The following is a 9,304-nucleotide window of genomic DNA, read 5'->3' as shown; positions in this document are numbered from 1 at the left end:
CTATTAATACATTTATTATAACATTCACACATAGTGTTCAAATTGGGATCTGTAATATATTCTAATGTTTTAAAAGAATTATCTTCTGCTCAGCAAGGCTGCCTTTATTTGTACAGTAAAAAAATACATGCCCGATTCAAGTCTCAAAAATGGCCAAAAAATATTATTTTACTAACTTATTAATTTTAAGTTAAATTGTGCTTTGTTGGTATAATGTCTGCTAGAATGTGAAAAAAAAATAGTTCAGTGTTAAGTAAATATTTTTAAATTGTTGTTTTGTAATTGATTTTTTTATTTGAAAAGCAGGACAAAACAGTAAAAAGCACATTTTGGCAATTTAATTTATGCAATGGTGAAAACAAATGGCAAAATAGGCCTACATGGGGGAAAAATGTGAAAAACCGTGTTCGGTATTCGGTATTCGGCATTCGGCATTCGGCCCAGTGTTTCATTTTGTTTGGCTTCGGCCAAGAATTTTCATTTCGGTGCATCCCTACTACTTGGTCTTGATATGCACACTTGCTTTCTGCAGAATAGCGGCCTACATTTTTTAAGTATCACTCCATCATTTTTCCCCTCAGAGACAATGCATTTTTTAAATGTCATTTTTGCACAGCTTGTCTAAATTGTGGATTTTAGAAAACTCCAGCCCTGGATCCCACATTTGACAAAGAAATGCTCAGTAGCCTTCCGTCAGCCTGTCAAATCAAGATCAGCCGCTGATTCATTATCACGGTCAAACCATAAATCACATCAAGGCGACTTATCTGACCAGATAAAATGAGATGACAGTCAATCCAACATGGTCATATAATTCAAAGCTTTTTTTATAGCGAGCGAATCGCTTTGCTACTTCTCAAGCCTGAGCCACTGGGAGATGATTATATTGTGAATTGCCTCAGGCCTTCAGGACATATTTTTGAGAGCTAAAAATTATGTATTTAGAGTAAAAGGCTCCACATTTCTATCACTGGTAAGACATGAGGGCCTGGATTTTGCTTCAGTGCAACAATTTGTCAGAAGCGCTCAGATTGGAGTAATCTCTCATACCTGAGAAGTCATGTGAAAACACACAATGGCACGGGTATCATATAACCAAAGAAGACAGCGAGTTCTATGTAATTTATAGTAGTACTAGCCTCCGAACGCATATTTCTGCCTTTCTTCAAGGTGAAAATGTGAAATATACATTGCAAGTGATCACAATCAAATCACCAAACTAAGGATACACAACATATCCGGACCACAGCAGTTATGGACCAATATTAGTGGGTTTTTTTTTCATTTAATGTTTCATAGATTCATATTTATTGGCCAATATTGGCTAGAAAATGAATGAAATAAATCATGACATTTAATATGGTTACTGTACGTCACAGTACAAAATGACTTTCAAAAGAACCTAAACAGCAAAAATGGTTTGTTCTGAAAGTCTTGGATTTCTGATGTCAACATTAACATATGACTGCCTGCTGCTCTCCATATCTTTCTCAAGCACTAATGTGTGTAAAGTTTATTTTTATAAATATCCCTGATCAATTAAGTCTGTTTAAAAAACTATTGGATCTGACTGCATATTTGCACCATTGCACATGCAAAACGTCCATTTTCATAGTCTTAAAGGCACAGCAGCAAAATAAACAGCCTGTTTACTTTCAGCACAAAATAAAACATGATAAAATGCTAAAAACAGAGCATAATTTTTCATATACATCTTTTTGTATCAGTTGTTGTCCTAACCAGCCATGATTTGGCTTTTATTTCTGCGGCACCTTCTTGGATAGCCCCGCCCACACTGAAATCTCATTGGCTGAAAACCTCTGCTCATACTGTAACTGTATATTGAACATCATATATGTTCTCAGTGGCTCTGAATGTGCTGCATCACACAGCATTTTCTCTTTCAGTATGTACAGACAAATTACATTGTGCCTGGTTAATGGTCAGAGAGAGGGTGGAAAATTGTAATGAAAAATAAAATTATAGGACAATTATTGTGTTTTTGAGCACTGGAAAAAAATATTAACATTATAAGTGGACCTAAGGGGAAAAATACCCAATATGGCTCCTTTAATGTTATAAAAATATGTTATAACTTTAATCATTTTTATGTAAAAATCATGCAGCAGCACAACCACTGCTTACTTGTGACCGGTTTTCTTTCTTTTAAAACAGATTACATCATAATTTTAATCTCACTCAGTAGGCTTTATTCCTCATGGACAGAAGCCTCATGTTTGTTTTCCAAAGCATAAAGTAGTAGAATGTTTTTAGCACCATCTGAACTCCCTAGAAGATTGTCTTAGATTTCGCATAAGCACTTCAAAACACACCCATGTGGTTTGGCAGCACTTTGCTGATTAAACAATTTGCCCGACATGGCCATCATTAAAGCACGTCATATATGACATCTCTATCTGACATCTTAAGTTTACTAGAGGGAAGAACTATCAGGGAGCATATTAAAGGTAAATAATAAAACTGGAATCACAGCACCAGTAGTTCCATAAATGCCTTAACATGTTATGCTCCGCTAATGAAACCCACAATTACCCATATTCCCAAAGGAATATGTTGCACCATGACTGCATAAGAAACAACAGACAATAGGTCTGTAACACATTTAGAAATGGCAGATATGGGATACAGTTCAGTGAATCTGAACTAATTCAGAACCACAGATTATTAGAGACAGATGTGTTGGTTATTAAACCACCCGCAAAACCAATTTTCACTTTCTTTTTATGTGTTTAGATAAATAACGATGCACTAACCAATGCACAAACAAAAAAGTTATATGGTGTTGTTTCATATAACATATATAAAATAACATATGTAACATACATAACATTACACATCAACATTATACAATTATATTATTATATATTATACTACAGGCTGTTGAATGCTATAATCTGATACATTGACACTGACCAAGCAAATAAATATAGTAAACAACAAGAAAAAAAACGACTAATTATTTCCATGTTTTTGCCACAAAATTTTGTATGCTCTCTTTTTCCCGCGCTCTCTCTCTCTTACAAACGCACACACATACAGTACAGACACACACTCACACAGAAGCTTGTTGTCAGTGCTGCTCTGACAATTTTTATCAGTAAAATAGTTTAGCAAACTACATGACATTTCTCACAAGCGACGCAGTAACGGCACTGTTCTTGAATCTTGAAGAAGATGAACTTACAGTTTCGTTATTAGTAGAGACGCTGCTGCCGAACACTGTTGAGATGCACTTAAATCTTTCTCTAAAAACTTCATTAATAACTGTATTAGCTTGCTATCAATGGCTTAAATCTCCGTTACTTGGTCTAAAATGGCGTTTTGTTATTAGCAATGGAGGCATGGGATGAGATGCGTGAGATTGCGGACATTAATCCTACACACAAGAGCGCTTTAAGGACAAAAACCTGAAGAATATAAAATATAACATCTGAACAATGTCTTGAGGTGTGGTAACCGTAGTATAAGTGGAATAATTGACTCCGATCCATTGAATTATTAGAAAATAATGCACACCTGAGGCTTCATCACCTCAGGTGTGCATTATTTTCTAATAATTCAACACCCCGTCATTAATTATTCCTTCCTTACTGTATATTAATCTTTGGTAAATACCACTGGTAATCATTCAGTGTCAAAGTATATATTAAAAGTATCATAATATTACTCTTGCTTTTCCATGGTACTGTCATTGCTAAAACTAGTGCGGTGCAGAAAAAAAATGCATTTACAAGATTTTTAGGCCGTTAATCCAAAAAGGAAAAAAAAACATAATTTTAATGTGTCTGTAACCCTGAAATCTGAAAATAAATGCAGCTCACAAGTCCATTCACATAACTGGACATTAAGGCATAATAAAAAGGCACAATGGCGGTGCTATTAAAATGAATGATAGCGCTGTTTGTGGCTGGTCTACTTGCAATCATGTATGAGGATCATTACATGAAGCCGAGACGCTTAAAAATACAGCTCGGAGACATTAAGTGGTAGTGATAACAGCAGAATAAAAGAAGAGGACTGCTTTAGTGGGAACTTTTTTAAACACGCTGAATACTGAATGCACCCTCACTCAATACTTTGCATATTTGCCCAAACAATAGCTTTAGTCCCATTGAACAAGCATAACAAACCGACCCCAAAGATTTGATTTTACTGCAATTCCTTTAGACGGGAAGCTTGGAAGTGGAAAAAAGAAAACAGTACTACACTGATGCCCCTCCACTACTCTTAACCTTACATTTTCACCTGTCTTCAAAAATCACTTCAAGGCAATTTCTCACAAAACACACTTTTTGAGGGTTTCCTTTAAATCCATTTGATCCCAGTAACAATACAGCTTTACCTTGCTCATCTATGGTCCAGAACCCTTAAAAAAGTGTTTCTGCTTTTTCTCAAAAAAAAAAAAAAAAGTGCAATTGTGTGAAAGAGTCTTCTACACTATTATACACAGCTGTCACCTTTCCTGAACTTCAAGCCAATATGGAATAAAACATGATGTGTTAAAACAAAAGCGAGACTTCGTTTTCCCAGTAGCGTTTATGTCTTCAGTTTAGCCTTTTAGCCATCAGTGCTAAACACTATGAACGCTATTAATAAACCATCGGAACCAGTGCTTTGTGAGCAAGTGCATTCAATACACCCTTTTCACACACTCTCGAGAGGTATCTGAGAAATAATCATTTCTAGCACCAGAGGGATTGTTTTTCCTAATTGACAGCCATCTTAGATCCATTAGTACACTGCTGTCAGTATGCCCGGCTTTGATCTGTGATGTCAGCTGGATCAATTTCAATGCTTGGCAAATACGCAAATAATTCCATAGCAGAGACGTGTCAAAGGCACTCAGCATATGCTTGCACTAAGACACTGGCTGTCTCTCGATAAAAAGAAAGAAGGGGTGGAAGAGAGCGAGAGAGAAAAAAAGAAACCGACTTTGAGATTCTACAACGGCTAGATGGGGAGGGGGAAAAAAATTAATCTTAATATGACACAAGAGGCTTACAAGTCTCAGCATGTGCACGGGCGAAAGAAGTATCAGGGGCCCACAGCCTCTCTGTGCATAATGATGTTTTGAAAAATCGCACGCCGCTGTTTGCTTTTAAAAACCTACAGAGTGCAGCGCCAAAAGAAGAGTCTCTTACTGGAGGCGCAAGGCGGTTGACAGAGAGCATTTGTCTTTATTTGCCGAGCTTCACCCTGGTTTACCGCACGGTCCGCTGGGAGAGGAGAGCCCTTAGATTAGATGCTAACGGACTTCTCAGGACACTGTCCAAAATGCTAATTTGCCTGGCTTGAGAGTGGCCAGCTGTGCCTAGCCCACATGTAAATGACGGCTTTGTTGCTTTTTTAAGTCAGGCCGCCCACTGCATTCGCTCTGTCAACGTAAAACTTAGGAGGATTCAGTAACAACAGGAGAGTCCCGAGGGGCTCTACATTTCCCTGAAGGAAGCAACATGGCGTAAATCTCCTAGCAAAGACAACGAGTATTCAAAATACTAGATCAATCAAAACACTTAAAGGGACAGTTCACATCATTTACTCACACTCATGCACTGAAGAAAATTGGTTGCATAAACAATTTTCACTCAGAAATCGCTAGTAAATTTCAGAAACAGATACAAAGAGCAAGTAACACAAACAAATTTGAAATGTTTAAGTAGAAAAACATACTCAAACAATCTGTTTTATTAACTTCATTTAAAAAATAAAAATAATTTTCATTACAAACCTGACGGAAAAACACAAAAGAAGATATTTTAAAGAATGTCTAAAAACAAATAACACTGAAGCCCACTGACTTTCAAAATCTTTTGTGTTTCACACGAAAACATCAGGTTCGGAATGACCAAAAAAAAAGGAGATTAAATGAAACGAAATTAATTTTGGTTGACCTGCTGTATAATTAACAAACACCCTGGCTTGTGTTTATAATGGTACCCATCTCAGATCTGCAATCTTCCTGTAAAAGCTGAATATTTATTATAATCATTTTTTATTATTACTTTATTATTAATTATTACTACTTTCACAAGTTTCAGCAGAGTGATCATAATCCCTGCTAACACTTCTATGCAAGAAAGTTACAATTAATGTCACCATATTTTACTTAGTAGTCGCCTTGCCAATGAAGTGAAAATGAAGTGTAAAATGAAATCGACCTGTAAAACTCTTCAGCCCTGACCCGCATGCACATACTGCACCACTCATATTACTAACTTTTCTCAGCAACGAGAAGGAAAGTGTATGTTATATAGAAGTGGCCTTCCTGACAGATTTTCTCAGTGCTTCCACCAGCAGACACCATCCATTGAAATTTTTATGAAATGCAACCACCCCAGAATCTTTATAATGTCACTTGCACTACATCACTTCTGACAGGCCGCCATGCTTACCGTAAGAACACACTCGCTCTCATACTTTCGTCTTGATAACGCCGGTAACTATTTGTGACCGTGTAGTATATCAAAAGGCCATCCAAAAAGGCTTCAGTTTTCCGCCTAATGCCAAAACATTATTATCCAAAACAATAATTATGCAACATATTCTCCCATCAGCAGTGTTTTGACATTAGATGTTAGCCTGATTTATACAAATCTCATTTGCATGTACGCATGCAATCACACTGAATTTGTCTCTAATGTATTGTGACATGAACATAAACCAGGTTGCCTTGAAAGAAAAGCCTGCACTGTGAGCGAAAGATAATCATACAACATGTCCTGCATTGTTATAGCCTGACCGGTGATTAACATTAAATATGATCCATATAAAACCTCATCTGCTTGGCCACCAGACGAGATGAGATTGTACTCAATGCAGGGAGCTGCAGTCTGGGATGCTGAGCGACAGATGCTAGATAAGTCTATCCAACCACATATACGAATGAGGTCTATAACTTCAGTTTTATTTAGATCGCTCATCTTTGCCTACAGAACCAAGAATATTGTGAGCCATGTAGCGGCTAAATCAATAAATAAATCAAACGAGGAGCAAAATATAAGGAAGCTATGACTTTTAACATGTGATGCAGAAAGTCAATCCTTCAAGGGAAATAAATAACTAAATTCTGAGTGGTTTATGGAGATTGTGGACAGCAATAATCAGTAAATCCGGCCGGATTAAGCGATGGAGGGACAGTGAGAGCGGATTAATAAACATCTGCGGAGGCACTAGTCTCCAACATGACGCTCTCTAACCAAATCAAACCCAGAGCATATCAGATCATTAACCCCAGCGCAACATGTCTCAAAGCATCGGTAATGCACACCCGTCCTGACGTTAATGCGCTCTGCACACAACCCAACACCAGCTGTTTCAGTAAGTAAGATCAATTCGAGCAAGCTTCGAAAAGTCAACAGTGATGATGACTTTCACAGCAAACATCAAGATGCTTGTCACTTTCACTTGACTAAAAGCGACAAACAAATATTTACTTTTTGAAATAAATGACTAGCCTTAGTATATGTAGAAAATATAATATAATGAACATACACACATACATACTGTATAACAATATATATACTGTACATGTTCATATATACTGTACACGTTCCTCATCAACAAGTGAAAAGTCACGTGATATGACACAGTTCCTCCACGTGATTGGCTGATCACACTGTCAGCTGGATAATGTTATCGTAACAGGTGCACAAACCGGCCCGAATGTGTCAAATTAGAGAAAATGGTCAGACTCGTTACAGAGTAAACAACTCACCCACTCACATATCATTTCTGTCATGAACTTGAAATGACTTGAAATGCAAAATGATCTGTGAGTGATACAGTTTTTAGCGAATAAACCAAAGATACACTCCTGTGCCTGCCACCATCATGACACCTGCAGTGCTTACTGAGGATTTGATGAATAATGATCCCAGAGAAGGTCACTTTTAGCGATAATAGCCAAACAACAGTTTGAATTCATAAAAACATACAAAGTATTCTTGCTAGCTACTGCAGCACTAAAATTACTTTTGAAGCAATGCAAAACTTTAAAAACATTTTATTCATGATAAGCTATTTGTTTTTATGCATGCAATCATAGCACATAAAATATGTCAAAAAATAAAGACAAAATATAAAAGCATATTAATAAAATGAATAAAAATAAATAATTATAGAATGCTGTCATATTTATTTATTTACCTTTATTACATACTTTACACTATTGTAAGGTCAACTATTTTCTATATACCAAATGTGCCCAGTAAACATATAGCCTAACACTGGAACAATATTGGACCAAAATTGCGCACACATACACATTTATTAGTGATCATTTACAATCCTTTTACAATTCTACTGATAATATACTGTCAGTCCAACTAAATTATAATTCTACTAATAATTCTACTACTCTAATAGCCATTCCAATTAATCATTTAGTTCACTACTGCCTTTCCAACTAGAAATATGTAGCCTATATAGATATGCTATTAGTACTACTACTACACCTTCTATCACTAGGACTACTACTCACAATTATAATGCTAAATAAAATAATTAATTGATCTTCTGTGGTTTGCTCGTCTATCGCATGCATAGAAATGTCTTGTAATAAATGGAGACGTCTAAGCAGTCGTCAAAGTGAGCATGTGTCCCTTCTCTAAGTAAATGCACAAGAAAATACGTCGCTAACCAAAACCACAAGGCGAAACGTGTAACGGCATACTCACTCTCCGCATATGTTTGAGGTGCAGATAGAGCAGCAATATAAACGCGAGTTCAGCGTGACGGAGCGATGCACAGCTGATAACTAAAGACGCACTTACTGCGATACATCGAGTCTCTTCCCTTCGTCAGAGTGATGCGGGCTCTCTGCGAGACGCTCACTGAACCGAGCATCCGAATAACACGGAGCGGATCTCCAAAAAGTGCCGCTTAATGGCAGAAGATGTGAGCGCCTGCGTTGAGCTGGAGATATCGTGCTATCCACACACGGTCCCCGCTGATTCCTGCATTAGATCAACATGAGCCCGCGCTGCTCGTGTGGCAAGGGGTGGCCACCTCCCACATACTGTGCTGGAGGGCTCCCAAAGAGTCACACAAATCACATAATCTTTGTGTCACGAAGGGCTGAGGCTTTGACATTAGGGATACGAGGACACAGCTGATATGGCAGAAACGTAAACTTACAGTAAAATGTGCCCATTTATTATTCATTTGGCTTTCAATAGGGCGGGATGCTTTAGGTGTACTGCAAAGAGTAAAAATATGCACTGTAAAAATGTTAGTAATAATAAAAAAAAGACTTTCATAACAGATACTGTAAATATGTTTAACA

The 9,304-nt window shown here is 37.1% G+C and overlaps 1 protein-coding gene across 2 annotated transcripts in view; it reads right to left on the bottom strand.

The window, feature by feature from the left end:
* cntn4 (contactin 4) overlaps window positions 1-9,003 on the bottom strand; it is a 145,173-nt gene extending 136,170 nt beyond the window's left edge. Inside the window, exon 1 of one of the 2 annotated variants that reach the window (XM_016458592.1) lies at window positions 8,793-9,003. The gene's annotated coding sequence lies outside the window, so the exon portion shown is untranslated. The remainder of the gene's footprint in view (window positions 1-8,792) is intronic. The other variant, XM_016458590.1, reaches the window with a different exon arrangement.
* Between the last annotated feature and the right edge of the window lie 301 nt (window positions 9,004-9,304).

The sequence above is a fragment of the Sinocyclocheilus anshuiensis genome, unplaced genomic scaffold, assembly GCF_001515605.1.
Source record: "Sinocyclocheilus anshuiensis isolate Anshui unplaced genomic scaffold, SAMN03320099.WGS_v1.1 scaffold615, whole genome shotgun sequence".
Classification (NCBI taxonomy): domain Eukaryota; kingdom Metazoa; phylum Chordata; class Actinopteri; order Cypriniformes; family Cyprinidae; genus Sinocyclocheilus; species Sinocyclocheilus anshuiensis.
This window is presented reverse-complemented; position numbering and strand designations above follow the sequence as displayed.